The sequence below is a fragment of the Bos taurus genome, chromosome 7, assembly GCF_002263795.3.
Source record: "Bos taurus isolate L1 Dominette 01449 registration number 42190680 breed Hereford chromosome 7, ARS-UCD2.0, whole genome shotgun sequence".
Lineage (NCBI taxonomy): Eukaryota > Metazoa > Chordata > Mammalia > Artiodactyla > Bovidae > Bos > Bos taurus.
This window is the reverse complement of record NC_037334.1, coordinates 36,358,814-36,378,897: the sequence shown is the minus strand read 5'-3', so window position 1 is coordinate 36,378,897 and position 20,084 is coordinate 36,358,814. Positions and strand designations below refer to the sequence as shown.

The 20,084-nt window shown below is 37.3% G+C and overlaps 1 long non-coding RNA gene across 1 annotated transcript in view; it reads left to right on the top strand.

Moving 5' to 3' along the window:
• Positions 1–20,084, top strand: part of LOC132345831 (uncharacterized) — a 603,367-nt gene that overhangs the window by 330,345 nt on the left and 252,938 nt on the right. The window contains exon 4 of the long non-coding RNA XR_009495412.1: positions 11,130–11,168. This is a non-coding gene — a long non-coding RNA (uncharacterized lncRNA). The remainder of the gene's footprint in view (positions 1–11,129; positions 11,169–20,084) is intronic.

Here is a 20,084-nt window from a genome sequence, read left to right as displayed (position 1 = left end):
GGTCACAAAAGAGTTGGACACAGCTTAGCAACTCAACAACATATATGTATATATAAACACATACACTATATCTTCTTTATCTATTCTTCTGTCAGGGGACATTTAGGTTGCTTACATGTCTTGGCGGTTGTAAATAGTGCTGCTATAAACACTGAGGTGAATGTATATTTTTGAATTATTAATAGAAGTTTCCTCTTTTATGAATGTGTGTCCAGGGATGGGATTGTAGTATTATACGGTAACTTTATTTTTAAATTTTTAGTGAAACTCCATTTTTTTCTCCATCGTGGCTTCATCAATTTACATTTCCATCAGTGGTGCAGGAATGTTCCCTTTCTCTATACTCTCTCCAGCATCTATTATTTGTAGCCTTTTTGTTTATGGCCTTTCGGACTGCTGTGAGATGGTACCTCATTATAGTATTGATTTCAGTTCAGTTCAGTTCAGTTGCTCAGTCATATCCGACTTTTGCCAGGCATCCCTGTCCATCACCAACTCTTGGAGTCTACTCAAACTCATGTCCATTGAGTCGGTGATGCCATCCAACCATCTCATCCTCTGCTGTCCCCTTCTCCTCCTGCCCTCAATCTTTCCCAGCATCAGGTTCTTTTCAAATGAATCAGTTCTTCACATCTGGTGGCCAAAGTATTGGAGTTTCAGCTTCAACATCAGTCCTTCCAATGAATATTCAGGGCTGATTTCCTTTAGGATGGACTGGTTGGATTGCCTTGCAGTTCAAGGGACTCTCAAGAGTCTTCTCCAACACCACAGTTCAAAAGCATCCATTTTTTGGGTCTCAGCTTTCTTTATAGTCCAACTCTCACATCCATACATGACTACTGGAAAAACCATAGCCTTGACTAGATGGAACTTTGTTGGCAAAGTAATGTCTCCACTATTTAATAAGCTGTCTAAGTTGGTCATAACTTTTCTTCCAAGGGGCAAGTGTCTTTTAATTTCATGGCTGCAGTCACCATCTGCAGTGATTTTGGAGTCCCCAAAAATTAAGTCTGTCACTGTTTCCCCATCTATTTGCCATGAAGTGATGAGACTGGATACCATGATCTTAGTTTTCTGAATGTTGAGCTTTAAGCCAACTTTTTCACTCCTGTTTCACTTTCATCAAGAGGCTCTTTAGTTTTTCTTCACTTGCACTTCTCTAATAATTAGGAATGTTGAGTATATTTTCATTTTCCTATTGACTATCTGGATGTCTTCAATGGAGAAATGTCTATTTAGATCTTCTACCTATTTTTTTTTATTGGATCACTTGTTTTTTTGGTATTGAGCTGTGTACAGTGCTAGTATATTTAGGAAATTAATCCCTTGTCAGTTAGTTGCATCATTTGCAAATATTTCCTCCTGTTCCATAGGTCATCATGTTGTTTTTATATGGTTTCCTTTGTTCTACAAAAACTTTTAAATTTTATTAGGCTCCATTTGTTTATTTTTGCTTTTGTTTCCATTGTCTCTAGGACACACATCCCCAAAAATGTTGCTCTGATTTATGTCAAAGAATGTCTCCCTATGTTTTCCTCTAGAATTTTTATGGTATGTAGGCTTACTCTTAGGTCTTAATTCATTTTGAGTTCATTTTTGTATGTGGTGTTAGAGAATGTTCTAATTTCATTGTTTTACTTGTAGGTGTCCAGTTTTTTCAGCACCACTTATTCAAGACACAATATACAGTCTTTTGTGCACTATATAATCTTGCCTTCTTTGTCTTAGATTAAATTACCATAAATTCATGGATTTATTTCCAGTCTTTCTACCTTGTTCCATTTATCACTGTGTTTGTTTTTGTGTCAGTCCCACACAGTTTAAATTACCTTAGCTTTGTACTATAATCTGAAATCAGGGAGCTTGATTCCTCCAGCTACATTCTTCTTTGTCAATATTGTTTTGGCTAGTTGAACCATTTGTGTTTCCAAATTAAATTTTTTTTCAATCCACTTCTGTGGTAAATGTCATTGATAATTTGATAGAGATTGCATTGAATTTGTAGGTTGCCTTGAATAGTATAGTCATTTTAGCAATAGTAATTCTTCCAATCTAAGAGCACGGTGTATCTTTCCATCTATTTGTGTTGTCTTCATTTTTTTTTTTTTCCACCCGTGTCATAGTATGTAGGACAGGTCTCTTAATTCCTTCAGTTCAGTTCAGATCTGTTCAGTTCAGTCGCTCAGTTGTGTCCGACTCTTTGCGACCCCATGAATCGCAGCACACCAGGCCTCCCTGTCCATCACCAACTCCTGGAGTTTACCCAAACTCATGTCCATCGAGTCGGTGATGCCATCCAGCCATCTCATCCTCTGTTGTCCCCTTCTCCTGCCCTTAATCCCTCCCAGCATCAGGGTCTTTTCTAATGAGTCAACTCTTCACATGAGGTAGCCAAAGTATTGGAGTTTCAGCTTTAGCATCAGTCCTTCCAATGAACACCTAGAACTGATCTCCTTTAGAAAGGACTGGTTGGATCTCCTTGCAGTCCAAGGGACTCTCAAGAGTCTTCTCCAACACCACAGTTCAAAAGCATCAATTCTTCAGTGCTCAGCCTTCTTCACAGTCCAACTCTCACATCCATACATGACCACTGGAAAAACCATAGCCTTGACTAGATAGATCTTTATTGGCAAAGTAATGTCTTTGCTTTTCAATATGCTGTCTAGGTTGGTCATAACTTTCCTTCCAAGGAGTAAGCGTCTTTTAATTTCATGGCTGCAGTCACCATCTGCAGTGATTTTGGAGCCCCAAAAAATAAAGTCTGACACTGTTTCCACTGTTTCCCCATTTCCCATGAAGTGATGGGACCAGATGCCATGATGCTAGTTTTCTGAATGTTGAGTTTTAAGCCAACTTTTTCAGTCTCCTCTTTCACTTTCATCAAGAGACTTTTGAGTTCCTCTTCACTTTCTGCCGTAAGGGTGGTGTCATCTGCATATCTGAGGTTATTGATATTTCTCCTGGCAATCTTGATTCCAGCTTGTGCTTCTTCCAGCCCAGCATTTCTCATGATGTACTCTGCATATTAGTTAAATAAGCAGGGTGACAATATACAGCCTTGATGTACTCCTTTTCCTATTTGAAACCAGTCTGTTGTTCCATGTCCAGTTCTAACTGTTGCTTCCTGACCTGCTTATTCCTCGGTATTTTATTCTTTTTGATGTGATGATACTTAGGATTGTTCCTTAATCTCTCCTTTTTATTTTTTTGTTGTTAGTGTATAGAAATGCAACAGATTTCAATATATTAGTTTTGTATCCTGCAGCTTTACTGAATTCACTGATGAGCTCAAATAGTTTTCTGGTAGCATCTTTAGGATTTTCTGTGAATAGCATCATTTCATGTAGACAGTGGCAATTTTACTTCTCCAATTTGGATTCCTTTTATTTCTTTTTTTTTTCCTCTGATTGCTATGATTAGTACTTTCAAAACTATGTTGATGTAAAGTGGTGAGAGTGGCCATTCTTTCCTAATTTCTGATCTTAAAGGGAATGTTTTCATCTTTTCACTGTTGAGTATGGTGTTTGCTGCATGTTTGTCATATATAGAGTTTATTATGTTGAGATATGTTCCCTCTGTGCTCACTTTTTGAAGAGTTTTTATTTTTTAATCATAAATAGATGTTGAATTTTATCAAAAGCTTCCTTCTAAATCTATTGAGATGATCCTATGATTTTTATTCTTTAGTGTGTTAATGTGATGCATCACACTTTTAATCTTCCATATAGATAGAAGAACTAAAGACAAATTGGTGTAGTCTTTTAAGTGGGCAAATTGATGATATTAAGGCATACCAATTGCTTGCATCTTATGACTCAGCAGTCCTGTTCTCAGGCGCTTACTACATATATATTCCATAGATTTTTCATATGCATGTGTGAAATGTTAATTACAGCAATGTTTATGATTAGCAGTATTTGGAGACCATTTAAGTATCTTCATTAGTAAAATGCATGTAAATAAATGTGTAACATAGTGAATCTGTCAGTGATTCAAAACAATGAGTTAGATGTGCATATAGCAAGATGGTGGCTTGGTGGAGTGCTTGGAGGCTCAGAGGGTAGAGTCTGCCTATAGTCCGGGAGACCCGGGTTCCATCCCTGTGTCAGGAAGATACCCTAGAGAAGGAAATGGAACCCCACTCAAATATTCTTGCCTGGAGAATCCCTTAGATGGAGGAACTTGGCAGGCTACAGTCCATGGGGTGACAAAGAGTCAGACATGACTGAGCTACTTCAATTTCACTGTCATAGCAACATGGATAGATTTTCTTTAAGTTTATTGAGCAATAATTTACACACATTAAATTATTTTTTAAATGTGCATTTTGATGAGCTTTGATAAACCTCTACAATCAGGTAAATACAAGCATAATCAAGATATACAAATATTCATTCATCAACCCCCAAATTATCTCATGCCCCTTTGCAATTAATTCCCTCTACTATATTTATGTACAACCAATCACTGATTAACTTTCTTGTCATTTTGCCTATCCTAGAATATTATAAAAATTGAATTGAACTGTGTGTAGTCTTATTCTTTCCCTTAGCATTTTAGAGATTCTTCTGCTATAAACATAACAATTCTTTGTATTGCTGAGTAATATTCTCTTATTGTGCTATAACCAAAATGTGTTTATCCTTTCACCAAGTGATGAATATTTGGGTTGTTTCCAGATCTGGGCTGTTTTGAATAAGTTGCTATGAATATGTGCATACATATACTGTGAGAACATATGTTTTTATTCCTCTTGGGTAAATATCTAGAAATTAAATAGCTGGCTTATATGGAAAATGTATATTTAACTATATAAGAAATTGCTAAACTCATTTCCAATTGATATACCCTTTTGAATTTCCACTAACAATGTATAAGATTTCCAGTTCTATGTTTACATCATCATTTGCTAATGCCAACCTTTTTTTTTGTTTGTTTTAGCCATCCTATTATGTGTTTACTCATGTGTTACAGATTCAGTTTACATTTTCTTGATAGCTAATTCATTTGGTCATCAATTTCACATGCTTTTAAAACCATTTGTTACTGTCTATGCTGACATGTCCCAATCAGATTTTTGCCTTTTTTGTATTATGTTCAGTTATAAGGTGTTCTTTTTATATTGTGGCTACAAGTCCTTTTGTAAGATATATGATTTGCAAACATTTTTCTCCTAACTGGGGGCTTGTATTTTCATTTTCTAAAGTTTTATTTTGAAAACTTTTATTTTTTTTAATTTCAGTGTAGTAGAGTTTAGCTAATTTTTTCTTTATGGTTGATGTTTTTGGAATCATATTTAGGGCGTATTTTGTTGCCACAAATAGTTTTCTGTTTTCTTCTATATATTTTATATGTTGAATACATAAATTTATGTCTCTGATCATTTTTAAGTTAGTTTTTGTGTGCAACATTAGGTAAGAATAAGGGTAACTATTTTGTATATGAAGGCCTAATTTTTCCAGTACTGAGTTGAAAATATCTTTTCTTCATTAAATTAATTTGGCACATGTATGCATATATTTCTGTGTGTATTTCTATTCTGTTCCATTGAGAGATCTATCTAACTTTCATACCCTATAGGTAAAACCTTTATAATTTGTTGATTATTCTAGCTTTATATTAATAATAAGTCCTATCATCAATAATATGAGTCCTCCAACTTTGTTCTTTTTCAAAATTGTTTTTACTATTTTATATTTGCTTTGCAATACACGTTTTAGACTCAGCTCCTTAATTAATACAAAAATTCTTCAAGAATTATGCTGAAATGTTTTTGAATTTGCAGATAAGTAAGTTTAAGACTTCTGATAAGGAAAATGTGTAATTTTCTTCATTTGCTTGATTTCTCTCAGCAATGTTTTATAGCTTTTAGTATATAGTTCTTGGTAATACTTGCTAAATTGACCACTAATTATTTCATGCTTTTCAATGGGATGAACATTATATATGTGTGTGAGTGTGTATTTAATTTGAGGTTAAATTTTCTTTTTTGGAATGTAAGGATGCAATTGATTTTTGTATTTTGGCTGGTATCCTGAGTCCTTGATAAACTCACTTATTAGTTCAAGTGGGTCTACCTAGATTTTGGGGGATTTTTTAATGTAGTTCAGTTCAGTTCAGTTCAGGCTTTCAGTCATGTCTGACTCTTTGTGACCCCATGGACTGCAGCATGCCAGGCCTCCCTGTCTATCACCAACCTCCGGAGCCTACTCAAACTCATGTCTATTGCATCAGTGATGCCATCAACCATCTCATTCTCTGTCGTTCCATTTGGCTTCCACCTTCAGTCTTTCCCAGCAGCACGGTCTTTTCAAATGAGTCAGTTCTTCACATCAAGTGGCCAAAGTATTAGAGTTTCAACTTCAGCATCAGTCCTTCCAAGGAATATTCAGGAATAGTTTCCTTCAGGATGGACTGGTTGGATCTCCTTGCAGTCCAAGGGACTCTCAAGAGTCTTCTCCAACACCACAGTTCAAAAGCATCAATTCTTCGGTGCGCAGCTTACTTTATAGTCTAACTCTCACATCCATACATGACTACTGGAAAAACCAAAGCTTTGACTAGATGGAACTTTGATGGCAAAGTAATTTCTTTGCTTTTTAATAAGCTGTCTAGGTTGGTCATAACTTCTTCCAAGGAGCAAGCATCTTTTAATTTCATGGCTGCAGTCATCATCTGCAGTGATTTTCAGTTCAGTTCAGTTGCTCAGTCGTGTCCAACTGTTTGCGACCCCATGAATCATAGCACGCCAGGCCTCCCTGTCCATCACCAACTCCCAGAGTTCACTCAGACTCACGTCCATCGAGTCGGTGATGCCATCCAGCCATCTCATCCTCTGTTGTCCCCTTCTCCTCCTGCCCCCAATCCCTCCCAGCATCAGAGTGTTTTCCAATGAGTCAGCTCTTCGCATGAGGTGGCCAAAGTACTGGAGTTTCAGCTTTAGCATCATTCCTTCCAAAGAACACCCAGGGCTGATCTCCTTCAGAATGGACTGGTTGGATCTCCTTGCAGTCCAAGGGACTCTAAAGAGTCTTCTCCAACACCACAGTTCAAAAGCATCAATTCTTCGGTGCTCAGCCTTCTTCACAGTCCAACTCTCACATCCATACATGACCACAGGAAAAACCATAGCCTTGACTAGATGGACCTTTGTTGGCGAAGTATATCTCTGCTTTTCAATATGCTATCTAGGTTGGTCATAACTTTCCTTCCAAGGAGTAAACATATTTTAATTTCATGGCTGCAGTCACCATTTTAGAGCCCCCCCCCAAAATAAAGTCTGACACTGTTTCTACTGTTTCCCCATCTATTTCCCATGAAGTAATGGGACCAGATGCCATGATCTTCGTTTTCTGAATGTTGAGTTTTAAGCCAACTTTTCTGCTCTCCTCTTTCACTTTCATCAAGAGGCTCTTTAGTTCTTCCTTCACTTTCTACCGTAAGGGTGGTGTTATATGCATATCTGAGGTTATTGATATTTCTCCCAGCAATCTTGATTCCAGCTCGTGCTTCATTCAGCCCAGCATTTCTCATGATGTACTCTGCATATAAGTTAAATAAGCAGGGTGACAATATACAGCTTTGATGTACTCCTTTCCTAATTTGGAACCAGTCTGTTGTTCCATGTCCAATTCTAAGTGTTGCTTCTTGGCCAGCATACAATTTTCTCAGGAGACAGGTAAAGTGGTCTGGTATTCCCTTATCTTGAACCATTTTCCACAGTTTGTTGTGATCCACACAGTCAAAGGCTTTTGCATAGTCAATAAAGCAGAAATAGATGTTTTTTTGGAACTCTCTCGCTTTTTTGACGATCCAACGGATCTTGGCAATTTGATCTCTGGTTCTTCTGCCTTTTCTAAAACCAACTTGAACATTTGAATGTTCACAGTTCATGTATTGCTGAAACCTTGCTTGGAGAATTTTGAGCATTACTTTGCTAGCATGTGAGATGAGTGCAATTGTGCGGTAGTTTGAGCATTCTTTGGTGTTGCCTTTCTTTGGGATTGGAATGAAAGCTGACCTTTCCCAGTCCTAGGGCTACTGCTGAGTTTTCCAAATTTGCTGGCATATTGAGTGTAGCACTTTCACAGCATCATCTTTAAGGATTTGAAATAGCTCGACTGGAATTCCATCACCTCCACTAGCTTTGTTCGTAGTGATGCTTCCAAAGGCCCACTCGACTTCGCATTCCAGGATGTCTGGCTCTAGGTGGATTATCACCCCATTGTGATTATCTGGGTCATGAAGATTTTTTTTGTATAGTTCTTCTGTGTATTCTTGCCTCCTCTTCTTAATATCTTCTGCCTTTGTTAGGTACATACCATTCTGTATTTTATTGTGATCATCTTTGCCTGAAATGTTCCCTTGGTATCTAATTTTCTTGAAGAGATCTCTAGTCTTTCCCACTCTGTTGTTTTCCTCTATTTCTTTTCACTGATCACTGAGGAAGGCTTTCTTATCTCTCCTTGCTATTCTTTGGAACTCTGCATTCAAATGGGTATATCTTTCCTTTTCTCCTTTGCATTTCACTTCTCTTCTTTTCATAGCTGTTTGTAAGGCCTCCTCAGACAATCATTTCACCTTTTGGCCTTTCTTATTCTTGGTGATGGTCTTGATCACTACCTCCTGTTCAGTGTCATGAACCTCAGTCCAAAGTTCTTCAGGCACTCTGTCTATCAGATCTCATCCCTTAAATCTATTTGTCACTTCCACTGTATGGTTGTAATAGATTTGATTTATGTCATACCTGAATGGTCTCATGGTTTTCCCTACTTTCTTCAATTTAAGTCTGAATTTGGCAATAAGGAGTTCATGATCTGAGCCACAGTCAGCTCCTGGTCTTGTTTTTGCTGACTGTATTAAAAAAAAAGAAAAAAAAAAAGAAAAAAAATCAATCAGAAAATCAAAAGAAATGTAGAGCAAACAGATTGAAATGAAGAAATACAATTCTGTTCTTATTTGACAATATCTACTACATAAATGTGGTCCACTGCAGAAGAGAATGGCAAACTGCTTCAGTATTCTTGATTCTATCCTTGGCTGCAAAGAATATAATCAATCTGATTTTGGTATTGACTATCTGGTGATGTCCATGTGTAGAATCTTCTCTTGTGTTGTTGGAAGAGGGTGTTTGCTATGACCAATGCATTCTCTTGGAAGAACTCTGTTAGCCTTTGCCCTGGTTCATTCCATACTCCAAGGCTAAATTTGCCCATTACTCCAGATATTTCTTGACTTCCTACTTTTACATTTCAGTCCCCTATAATGAAAAAGACATCTTTTTTGGGTGTTAGTTCTGGAAGGTCTTATAGGTCTTCATAGAATGTTCAACTTCTGCTTCTTCACATTATTATTCAGGGCATAAACTCGGATTACTGTGATACTGAATGGTTTGCCTTGGAAACCAACTGAGATCATTTTGTTGTTTTTGTGATTGCATACAAGTACTGCATTTCACACTCTTGTTGACTATGATGGCTACTTCATTTCTTCTAAGAGATTCTTGCCCACAGTATTAGATATAAAGGTCATCTGAGTTAAATTCCAAAATCACTGCAGATGGTGATTGCAGCCATGAAATTAAAAGACGCTTACTTGTTGGAAGAAAAGTTATGACCAACCTAGATAACATATTGAAAAGCAGAGACATTACTTTGCCAACAAAGGTCCATCTAGTCAAGGCTATGGTTTTTCCAGAGGTCATGTATGGGTGTGAGAGTTGGCCTGTGAAGAAAGCTGAGCGCCAAAGAATTGATGCTTTTGAACTGTGGTGTTGGAGAAGACTCTTGAGAGTCCCTTGGACTGCAAGGAGATCCAACCAGTCCATCCTAAAGGAGATCAGTCCTGAGTGTTCTTTGGAAGGACTGATGCTGAAGCTGAAACTCCAATACTTTGGCCACCTGATGTGAAGAGTTGACTCATTGGAAAAGACCCTGATGCTGGGAGGAACTAGAGGCAGGAGGAGAAGGGGACAACAGAAGATGAGATGGCTGGATGGCATCACTGACTTGATGGACATGAATTTGAGTGAACTCCAGGAGTTGGTGATGGACAGGGAGGCCTGGCGTGCTGCGATTCATGGGGTCAAAAAGAGTCAGACATGACTGAATGACTGAGCTGAACTGAACTGAGTTAAATTCACCCATTCCCGTCCATTTTAGTTCACTGATTCCTAAAATGTATATGTTCACTCTTTACATCTCCTGTTCGACCACTTCCAATTTGCCTTGATTCATGGACCTAACATTCCAGGTTCCTATGCAATATTGCTCTTTACAGCATCAGACTTTATGTCCTTCACCCATCACATTCACAAGTGTGTTTGTGTGTGTGTGTGTGTGTGTGTGTTTGCTTTGGCGCCATCTTTTCATTCTTTCTGGAGTTATTTCTCCACTGAGCTGTAGTAGCATATTGGGCACCTATTCACCTGGGGAGTTCCTCCTTCAGTTTCCTATCTTTTTGCCTTTTCATATTGTTCCTGGGGTTCTCAAGGCAAGAATAATGAAGTGGTTTGCCATTCTCTTCTTCAGTGGACCATGTTTAATGTGGTAGATATTGTCAAATAAGAATAGAATTGTATTTATTTTTTTCAATCTGTTCTACACTTCTTTTCTTTTCTGATTGAAGTTTTTCTTTTTTAACAATAGGAAATATTACTCTAAATTGCTTTGCTTTGGAAATTCAAACATTCTTAACTCATTAAAATAAAAAAAATATATATATCCATTTAAATCTGTGCTACTGTGTGTTAATTATATATCTAAAATTATTTACACATAAATTATATGTTGGGTGTTTAATATATAATAATGGCCTTACTAACTTCTGTTGCCATAGATTAGTTGACTTATTTTAGAGTTTGATATAAATCAAATCATAGCATACAGTGTTCCTTTTTCTCTCCTTTCATCCTAATTATTTTAAGATTAATCCTTTCTATTTCATGTATCAATATCTCCTTCCTTTTTAGTGTTAATTAGAATTCCATTGTATGGATATACCCATTTGTTCATTAATTTACCTGTTGATTAACATTTGGGTTGTTTCTAGTTTTAAAGTGTTATAAATAAAACTGTTCTAAACATTCATGTAAAAATCTTTGAATGAATATATATTTCTTTTTATTTTAGGTAAATACCTAGGAGTGAAATGGCATGATCATCTGGTAGGTGAGTGCTTAACTTTTAATAACCACTAAACATTTCCTAAGTGGTTTTACCATTTAACATGCTGAATCTGAGAGATTTAGTTGCTTCACATACACATCAGTACTTGATATTTTCTGCTTGTGTTATTGTATTCATTCTATTGAGTATGTAGTGGCATTTCACAGCGTTACTTATTTGCATTTTGAATTTATCATTGGTTGGAAATCTTTTCAAGCTCTTATTTGCCATCTGTATATCCTTTTTGGTTAAATGTCTCTTCGTTTCTTTTGCCAGTTTTTCTAATTGGATTGTTTGGTATTTTTCTGTTGAGCTTCTGAAATTCTTTTTTATTATTTTCCTTCAAATTGAGATATGATTGATATATAACAGTATGTTAGTTTCAGGTGTGTAACATCATGATCTGATATATATATATATAGTTAAATGATTGCTTGTGATATATCTAGTTAAGATACATCATCACATAGTTATAATTTTTTTTCTCATGATGAGAGCTTTTAAGATATAGTCTCTTAGCTGTTTTCAAATACACAATAGAGTATAATTAGCTATAGTCATCGTACTATACATTACTTCCTCAGCACATTTATTGCATAATTGGAAATTGGTACCTTTTGATCCGTTTCACCCATTTCAGTCTGTGGTAGTTGGTTAATCATGTTGATTGATTTTTCGAGTGTTGACAAATGCTTGTGCTTTTGAGCCTGAAGTTTTATTTTTGAGAAATACATATTTAAGTTTTTTACTATGTGACTTGAAGTAGGAAATGGCAACCCACTCCAGCATTCTTGACTGGAAAATCCCATGGATAGAGGAACCTGGTGGGCTACTGTCCCTGGGATTGCAGTCACTGCTGAGTGACTGAACATACACTGTGAGACTACTCAGATTATACATTTTCTTGTGTGACTTTTGGTTATTTATATCTTTCAAGGAATTGGCCATTTCATCTTGTTATCAAATACATTGTCATAGAGTTGTTCATGTTCTTTCCTTACCAATCTTCTAATGCCTATATGCAGAGCTGTCAGTTCAGTTCAGTCACTCAGTCGTGTGGGACTCTTTGTGACCCCATGAATTGCAGCACGCCAGGCCTCCCTGTCCATCACCAACTCCCGGAGTTCACTCAGACTCACGTCCATCGAGTCAGTGATGCCATCCAGCCATCTCATCCTCTGTCGTCCCCTTTTCCTCCTGCCCACAATCCCTCCCAGCTTCAGAGTCTTTTCCAATGAGTCAACTCTTCGCATGAGGTGGCCAAAGTATTGGAATTTCAGCTTTCGCATCATTCCTTCCAAAGAAATCCCAGGGCTGATCTCCTTCAGAATGGACTGGTTGGATCTCCTTGCAGTCCAAGGGACTCTCAAGAGTCTTCCCCAACACCACAGTTCAAAAGCATCAATTTTTCGGTGCTCAGCTTTCTTCACAGTCCAACTCTCATATCCATACATGACCACAGGAAAAACCATAGCCTTGACTAGATGGACCTTTGTTGGCAAAGTAATGTCTCTGCTTTTGAATATGCTATCTAGATTGGTCATAACTTTCCTTCCAAGGAGTAAGTGTCTTTTAATTTCATGGCTGCAGTCACCATCTGCAGTGATTTTGGAGCCCCAAAACATAAAGTCTGACACTGTTTCCACTGTTTCCCCATCTATTTCCCATGAAGTAATGGGACCAGATGCCATGATCTTCGTTTTCTGAATGCTGAGTTTTAAGCCAACTTTTTCACTCTCCTCTTTCACCTTCATCAAGAGGCTTTTTAGTTCCTCTTCACTTTCTGCCATAGGGGTGGTGTCATCTGCATATCTGAGGTTATTGATATTTCTCCCGGCAATCTTGATCCCAGCTTGCATTTCTTCCAGCCCAGCATTTCTCATGATGTACTCTGCATATAAGTTAAATAAGCAGGGTGACAATATACAGCCTTGACGTACTCCTTTTCCTATCTGGAACCAGTCTGTTGTTCCATGTCCAGTTCTAACTGTTGCTGCAGAACTACAGTAGTGCTATATACTTTCCTGATATTAGTAAGCTATATTTTTCTTGATTAGTCTGCCTAGAGTCTTATCAGTTTCATTAATCTTTACAAAAAAAGTTTGATTTTATTTACTTTTTTCTTTGTTTTTTTTTCTTTTTTGTTTTATTCATTTTTGTCCTGACCAGTATTGTTTCCTTTCTTCTGTTTGCTTTCAGATTAATTGACTCTTTTCACTTGATTGTGTTAGAAATCAGTGTCTTTTTTTGAGGCTTCTTATTGTATAATTATAAACATTTGTTGCTAAAAATTTGATTTTAAACATTGCTTCAGCTGTCTTCCATAAATGTTGATGTTATATTTTCATTTCCACTCAATGCAAATCTTGTTTCATTTGTTTTGCAATTTCTTTTAATCATATTCCACATAGAAATGTGTTGGTACACTTTGATTACTTGAGGATTTTCCACATATATTGTTATATATGTATAGTTCATTTTTTATAAACAGTTTATTTTGTATGATTTCAGTTTTTTTATATTTGTTGAGGTTTGATCTCTGAGGTTATAGTCTCTCTTATTGAATAATTCATGTCTCTTGAAAATATTGTGCTGTTGTTGAATGTTATTTCAATGTGAATTAGTTGATTTTACTCTCTGATAAAATTCCTTGTTTTATCTGACATTTATATAGCCAAAAGAATTTTCTTTTCATTACTCTTTCATGATGTGTCATTTTCCATTGTCTTAACTTTTAAATAGCCTAAAATTGGATATGGCTTTGTTAGCTAAACTGAACATCTCTACCTGGTTTTAGCAGTGTTTAGACAAATTACAAACTACAGTTAAAGCATTTATTTGTATGTTAGGATTGATACGTTAATATGAAAGCAATGTTGATACATTTATATATCTCTTCTTACTTTTTGTTTTCAATATATCCCACTCTTGCTTTGTTCAAATTTTATGTTTTCACCCCTCCTTAGAATTAAAGGAGTTATTGTAATTAAATTATTATTATTTAAATTAGAATTAAATTTTTTTCCATTTTATCTTCACCTATAGCTTAATAAGTATATCTCTTTTAGTGTTTTTTTTTTTTTTCCAATTTGTGTCTCATATTGTTTTTTAAATTAGATTTTGAACATTTGTGTAAAAGAAGGGTACAGAGTAAGGTAGATGACATCGAGTCTTAGAAATCAGTGTTCCCTGCTTCTGGCAGGTTTTGTGAGGGATTAAGACAATATTGTCATTAGTTTCTGTGACCCTGAACTGTCAGGAGTACAAAGGGGGCTCATTTTTTGCATTTTTCTCCCTCCCTACACAATAGCCAAACTACCATCTGTAGATGAGCAATCTTGCTGAGAGATATTTGGACACAAGCAAATCTCTTACTTCTCTTCCAGTGGTGGTAGCACTTTTTATTTTTGTAGAGTACTTAAAACTAGAGACTTCCCACCAGCAGCAGCCAACCTTTGCCTGGGATAGGAAGAAGGGCTATTTTTCTCTTCTTCCCTAAGAGACAGCTTCTGTTTCATCCCTTCTCCAGAGACCCCTTAACTATTTCTGGGAAGATTTTTCTGCCCCATACCTAGAGGAAGAGAGCTTTGGGTTACTATGAGAGAAGAGTCCCAGTCCCTTCTGGGTTTCATGTCTATTGCACAGAAGCAGCCAGTAAATTGTTCTCTGCAGGCTGCACTGCCGGGGAAGATGTCCTCAAGGATCCTTCATTGCCTTCACCCTTTCTTTCTCTTGGATGCCTGGTGAGGGTTTATCAGAAACACTTGGCAAATGGCTGGGACTTTTTTAGCTTCTGAAACTTCCAGGGGTTTTTAACCTGTCATACTAGCTCATATTCTACTTTTACATTTCTGTTAACATTGCAGTTATTTCTTTTTTCTTACCCATTTTAATAGGTGCTATTTCTCTATCTGGTACTTTGTCAGGGCAAAGTCCTATTTTTCCTTGTGGGAGTTTGTCACACTCTGAAATTCAATTTACCTCATTGCCTTGAGACTTCAACTTACTGATGGATTAAAAAAAAAAAAAAACCTCTTGCTTTGTGTGTGTATATATATGTATTTAGCTTTTATTGTTGGGTGACAGCAATGATCTCTTGTAGTTTTCTATATTCTAAGCAGAGGCAAAACCTCTGGATGGGTCTTTAAGCATAATTCTTCAATGAAAAAAGTAGAAACTATAATGAGATACATAACATACTGCCATTTAAGTAAATTAAAATATTTGCACATTATACAATTCATGTTTCGTAAAAGCATATTAAAATAAACAGAAACACATTGAATACATTAAAATTGTTCCCTGGGGATGAAGGAAGGAGAAGTAAGATACTATAAATGAGAATGAATGAATAGAGTAAGAGAGGACTTTTTCATTAAACAGGTTCATTACATGCAATAAACTGATGACTTTGCTAAACTCAGCCCCTGTAGCTGAAACCCAGAAGCTATTAATAAACAATCAAACACAAATCAGATAATTTGGCATTATCTTATTCTACTTATATATAGAATAATTGTAATAAGGTGCTACAGTACATGCATATCATTTTTGTAAAAGGCAGACTTGTTATTTTTGTTTTACTATTATCAAATGTCTTATTAAATACCAATTTGAATTATGGAAAATATTTGTGACTATATATATCATTGGCACATGAAGTACAATGTCTGATTAACATAACAGAACACAAGCATTACTATAATCAGGGGAAAAGAGTAAAACAGAATAATGAGAACATACATCATGGAAGAAATATGTATTGATTTAATGCTAAATTATTTTTTAGAAATTATTTTAGTTCTGGTTGTCCATTTGACATAAAGATGATAGACAGTGATTTATGTAGGTTATAAACCATTTGGTGTACCTTGGGTAATTTTGCCATTTCTGAGCCTTCGTTTTTTCCATTAAACTCATGGGTTTAAACTTTAAGGTCACTCCCAAATAATATAATAATATAATAAGGAAGGCCAAAAAGGGGAATAGGTGGCTGGACTTGAAGCGGTTTGGTTAAGATACTAGAAGAGTGCAACCTCAGAGAGGACGTTTCAATAAAGGGAAAATAAATTTCTGTAGACTAAGATACTTTGAGGTAGCTTGGTTGTTTATTTAAAACTTTTTTTTATTGAAGTATAGTTGATTAACAGTGTGCTAGTTTCTGCTGTATTGTGGAGTGACTCAGTTTAAAGAATTCAAAGCAAAGAATATTAAAAGAATAAGGAGAAACTTCGACTGATGGCTTCTGTAGATAAAGCCTTGCTGCTGCTGCTGCTGCTGCTGCTGCTAAGTCGCTTCAGTCGTGTCCGACTCTGTGCGGCCCCATAGACAGTAGCCCACCAGGCTCCTCTGTCCCTGGGATTTTCCAGGCAAGAGCACTAGAGTGGGTTGCCATTTCCTTCTCCAATGCATGAAAGTGAAAAGTGAAAGTGAAATCGCTCAGTCGTGTCCGACTCTTCGAGACCCCATGGACTGCAGCCTACCAGGCTCCTCCGTCCATGGGATTTTCCAGGCAAGAGGACTGGAGTGGGGTGCCAAAGCCTTGCTAGCACTGAGTAAAATCTTAAACTCTACTCTCTTGTGCCTGGGCATATACCTCTGTTATGAGTCTTGATGGTTCTGCAGATTGAGAAAACAGAGTTCTACCCCACAATCATGATGAGTATTCTGAATAGGATTTAGATTCTCTTTGGGAAGCTTGGTTTTCCAACCACAAACAGAGCCTGAACAAAGGAATTGCATATAGGTGGTTTATTTGGAGAAAGAAAGGAGATCAGTTGAGGGAGCATCATTGAGGCACCACTGAGAATAAATAGGGAAAGACCACAAGTCTCCATAAGAATATACCATCAGATGGCTCACTGGATATGGCTGTTGAAACTTGATCTCCAGGAGCCCTTCTGAGGAGTAAATGGAATATTTCTCAAATTGTCCACTAGAAATTTCCCAGAAAAATCAACTTGTCTCCTCTTATTTTTGTGGGGGAGCTTCCCTGGGTGTGTGAGTAACGTCTGGTATTTCTGAGCTGTGCGTGTGTGCACGCCACTCTGTCTCTCACCTCCCCACCTTATCACAGCATTGGAAAAGCCCTGAAAGAAAAACTACATGAAGCATGCTTGAGCCAATGTAAGGCCAACAAAACCTAAATCAAATCCTGCAGGAACCTAGTCACAGAATCAGGTGGCCCTGAGAAGGGTGCATGTTTGAAAGTCCAAGAGGGTTTGATACTCTCTCTGAACTCCTGAAGCTTTGACATCTGGGCTCTGAGACATGGTTTTCCTATATGACCCGTAGAGAGATTTCCTTCTTATTAATTCTTATTTACTTCTGGCTGAACTCAAAACTGAAATTGGCCTAGTCACTGTGTAATTTTTCAATGAGTTCAAGGATCTGGACAGGGGTGTTGAGGTGGGACACTTTCTAATATGTTATATTTTTATTTCATGGAAAAAACTCATAATTTTAAGTGTGTTGTTTAGATAGAGCACCATAATTCTTGGAGGTGAGTGTACTTTGAAATGAAAAACACTATTTGTAGTCATAAACTCTTGAAAAATCACTTTCCTCTGCTATTTCCTTTGCTCTCCTCACTCTGTTGCCTAAGGTTTTCTGTGCCTTTGAGTAGCCTTCCCTGTGCTAGAGTTGCAGCATTAAAACTTCCTTTCTCAGAATTACAATAAATCCAAATCCATATTATTCTCATAGCAGGCGCTCAAAGTGCTGGGTTTTGACTGATTATAATGAGGATTTTTCTGCCATAAGGGTGGTGTCATCTGCATGTCTGAGCTTATTGATATTTCTCCCAGCAATCTTGATTCAAGCTTGTGCTTTTTCTAGCCCAATGTTTCTCATGATGTACTCTGCATAGAAGTTAAATAAGCAGGGTGACAATGTACAGCCTTGATGTACTCCTTTTCCTATTTGGGAGCAGTCTGTTGTTCCATGTCCAGTTCTAACTGTTGCTTCCTGATCTGCATATAGGTTTCTCAAGAGGCAGGTCAGGAGGTCTGGTATTCCCATTTCTTGAGGAATTTTACACAGTTTATTGTGATCCACACTGTCAAAGGCTCTGGCATAGTCAATAAAGCAGAAATAGATGTTTTTCTGGAACTCTCTTGCTTTTTCGATGATCCAGCAGATGTTGGCAATTTGATCTCTGGTTCCTCTGCCTTTTCTAAAACCAGCTTGAACATGTGGAAGGTCACGGTTCACATATTGCTGTAGCCTGGCTTGGAGAATTTTGAGCATAACTTTACTAGTGTGTGAGATGAGTGCAATTGTGAGGTAATCTGAGCATTCTTTGGCATTGCCTTTCTTTGGGATTGGAGTGAAAACTGACCTTTACCAGTCCTGTGGCCGCTGCTGAGTTTTCCAAATTTGCTGGCATATCGATTGCAGCACTTTCACAGCATCATCTTTCAGGATTTGAAATAGCTCCACTGGAATTCCATCACCTCCATTAGCTTTGTTCATAGTGATGCTTTCTAAGGCCCACTTGACTTCACATTCCAGGATATCTGGCTCTAGGTGAGTGATCACACCATCGTGATTATCTGGGTCATAAAGATCTTTTTTGTACAGTTCTTCTGTGTATTCTTGCCACCTCGTCTTAATACCTTCTGCTTCTCTTAGGTCCATACCATTTCTGTCCTTTATCGAGCCCATCTTTGCATGAAATGTCCCCTTGGTATCTCTAATTCTTTTGAAGAGATCTCTAGTCTTCCCAACTCTGTTGTTTTCCTCTATTTCTTTGCATTGATTGCTGAGGAAGGCTTTCTTATCTCTCCTTACTATTCTTTGGAACTCTGCATTCAGATGCTTATATCTTTCCTTTTCTCCTTTACTTTTCACTTCTCTTCTTTTCACTGCTATTTGTAAGGCCTCCTCAGACAGCCATTTTGCTTTTTTGCATTTATTTTCTTTGAGGATAGTCTTGATCACTGTCCCTGTACAATGTCACAAACCTCAGTCCTTAGTTCATCAGGCACTCTATCTATCAGATCTAGTCCCTTTAATCTATTTCTCACTTCCACTGTATAATCATAATGGATTTGATTTAGGTTATACCCAAATGGTCTAGTGGTTTTCCCTACTTTCTTCAATTTAAGTCTGAATTTGGCAATAAGGAGTTCATGATCTGTGCCACAGTCAGCTCCCAGTCTTGTTTTTGCTGACTCTACAGAGCTTCTCCATCTTTGGCTGTGAAGAATATAATCAGTCTGATTTCAGTGTTGACCACCTGGTGATGTCCATGTGTAGAGTCTTCTCTTGTGTTGTTGGAAGAGGGTGTTGGCTATGACCAGCGTGTTCTCTTGGCAAAACTCTATTAGCCTTTGCCCTGCTTAATTCCATATTCCAAGGCCAAATTTGCCTGTTACTCCAGATGACACCACCTTTATGGCAGAAAGTGAAGAGGAACTTAAAAGCCTCTTGATGAAAGTGAAAGTGTAGAGTGATAAAGTTGGCTTAAAATTCAACATTCAGAAAACTAAGATCATGGCATCTGGTCCCATCACTTCATGGGAAATATATGGGGAAACAGTGGAAACAGTGTCAGACTTTGTTTTTGGGGCTCCAAAATCACTCAGATGGTGATTGCAGCCATGAAATTAAAAGACACTTACTCTTTGGAAGGAAAATTATGACCAACCTAGATAGCATATTGAAAAGCAGAGACATTACTTTGCCAACAAAAGTCCATCTAGTCAAGGCTATGGTTTTTCCAGTGGTCATGTATGGATGTGAGAGTTGGACTGTGAAGAAAGCTGAGCACTGAAGAATTGATGCTTTTGAACTGTGGTGTTGGAGAAGACTCTTGAGAGTCCCTTGGACTGCAAGGAGATCCAACCAGTCCATTCTAAAAGAGACTAGTCCTGGGTGTTCATTGGAAGGACTGATGCTGAGGCTGAAACCCCAACA